Consider the following 2,408-nt stretch of genomic DNA (forward strand, 5'->3'; position numbering starts at 1 on the left):
GCGGACATAACCGTCGAGGAGGAGGAGGAGATGTAACGGCATCCCGCTAACCGCCACACTTTCAGTACAACATGGTAATTTAAAGGGGAAGTCCACTAGTTGTTTCAAACTGCATAATTCAGTAGGTGAAATGTAAACAAAGTCAGTCATAGTGGTTTGATGTGAAATGGTTCATTGTAGAGAAACCTACAAACTTGGATTTCTTTACAGTGCTGGTGAGAGGAAACAGACGTCACTATGTCTACAGCGCAAATACAGCCATTTCATTTCCTGTTCAAAACGACCAGTGAACCAGCACGGGTCTTCTGAGTTTTTATTTGCAATGTTAATTATGGTAAAACAGTTGTAAACGTGAAAACAGTACGTTTCATGGTTACTATTTTGCCATAAAACACCCTGCATAAATCTCTTTTCCGTGAATGAATTTAAAAGAAACACATTTTCAGCCAGAATATTATTTCAAAACTATCGTAAAACAATAGATGCATTTACATGCGCTCAATTATCAGATCATGATCGGATTTCAGCAGTTGTCCGATTATTCAAATTATGTAAACAGAATACTCCGGTCCAGAAATCTGATAAAGAGAGCTGGATAAAGAGAGCTGGAATTTAGCTCAGTAATCCGATTTTTCAGTGCATGTATACTCTTACTCAGATTTCTTTCAGATTTCTCAGTCTGCGCATGTGCGGAATAGACTGCTGTACTGGAAATAAGCAAGCACCGTTGCCGCGAGATGGCAGCCAAACACATTTGGAGCGACGGTGAAACCAACTACCTTCTGGACGAAATGAAGGATTAAATATTCCATCATTTTCTAGATGGTGCATGTTCATTTTTTCAGGTAAAGTAACGCAGTGTTTTTTTTTTTTTTAAAGCCACGGCATGAAGTTTGAGTTTTACATTATGTTTACATCACATCTTGAGTTTATTGGCTGGTTGCAAAGCAGAAGAGTTTTCACAGTATCTGATTACTCAAGTGCATGTAAACACGTTGAATGTCTCAGGCATCAGACAGCATATTTATAGCAATTTTATATAATAACTTTCTGTGAAGCAGAGATAGCAAGAGGTTAGCGGGCCACTGTTGAGCAGCTGACGGCAAAGCTGACGGTCCACTGGCCCTGCTGAAAACTGCTGGTCTAGTGCTTGACTGTTGCTGGTCTGGTTCTAGGTTAGCTGGTCACCCCAGCATGGTCATGCTGATTGACCAGCATATCAGCATCAAAACACAACATATGCTGGTTTTGGTGGTGATCAGCCATGCTGGTCTATGCTGTTTTTTCTTGCTGGGGGCTTTTTGCTCAGCATTTTTGGGAGACCCACTGGTGGTTACGCAGAATATTTAAAAAAATGCCACTTTTCATTTTCCTCTCACAGTCCAATTTACATATTTTCCTTCATTTCTTTCTTTCGTTATTTGTTGTAAATTAGTTTAGTAACTGATTCTAATTTATCACAGTGTCAGCAGCAACATTTTCAATTTAATTCATTTTATATTAGGCCTAGCCATTAATTTTTCTCAGTTATTTGTTGTATCTTTCTTAGTTATTTTCCAAAATAAAAGTCTGTGTGCAATTAAAATCTGTTTGAGGAGATTTGAAACTAGTTAGGCCTTGTTTTCAGGACAGTAATCTGGGTGATCTTACCAGCAGTGGCATACAGTCACTGGGGTGACCTTATTTAGCCAGCAGACTGATATATGCTTGTTATCTGAGGGTAGACTTTAGAGGCTTCAAACACTTAAAGACATCTGGTTCCTATCACCACCACTGTGAAAAATTCTGACTCTGTAAGTTTGTCCAGCATGCATATTTGGTTCTTGTGTGCCTCCAGAGAGATGGGACAACCAGCAGTTTACACACCTCAAATTCCTGAGCGGCGTGTTTCTAAAAGCACAGTGAAATATCAGGAATTTTGCATGGCTGAAGCTTGAGAACAGTGATGGAAATACCATTAAGGGTTTTACACAGCAGCTCTTTCTCTGCCTGTGGATGAACATAGGAACGAAACTCATGTCCTTCAGTTAAAGAAACCCAAGCCGCTGGCTCCGATGGGACCAATTTGAGGGAGGGGCTCTAATACAGGGTCTCCTTTTTTGAGAAAAATGGATTTATTCGGTTATCAGCAGCACATACCTCACATTCAGGTTCTTAGTTGCTAAATGTCTAATGGTTTAGGACCTAAGGCTGAATCTCACATGTCTCCTTACTCTCTGTATAGTACACTGTGAGTTATGAAATATTGGCTTCTACACCCAAGCAGTGCACTATTTGCGAATTGTGCATACATGAATGCGTTTTGTAGGCTGTAGGTGGCTATTTGAGATTCAGCCAAGAGAATATTTAGAAGAAAAGTGTTAAAGTTCAATGTAAAATTGGCTTTAAATAAACACGTGAATGAGAAG

Source organism: Colossoma macropomum, unplaced genomic scaffold, assembly GCF_904425465.1.
Source record: "Colossoma macropomum unplaced genomic scaffold, Colossoma_macropomum, whole genome shotgun sequence".
Classification (NCBI taxonomy): Eukaryota; Metazoa; Chordata; class Actinopteri; order Characiformes; family Serrasalmidae; genus Colossoma; species Colossoma macropomum.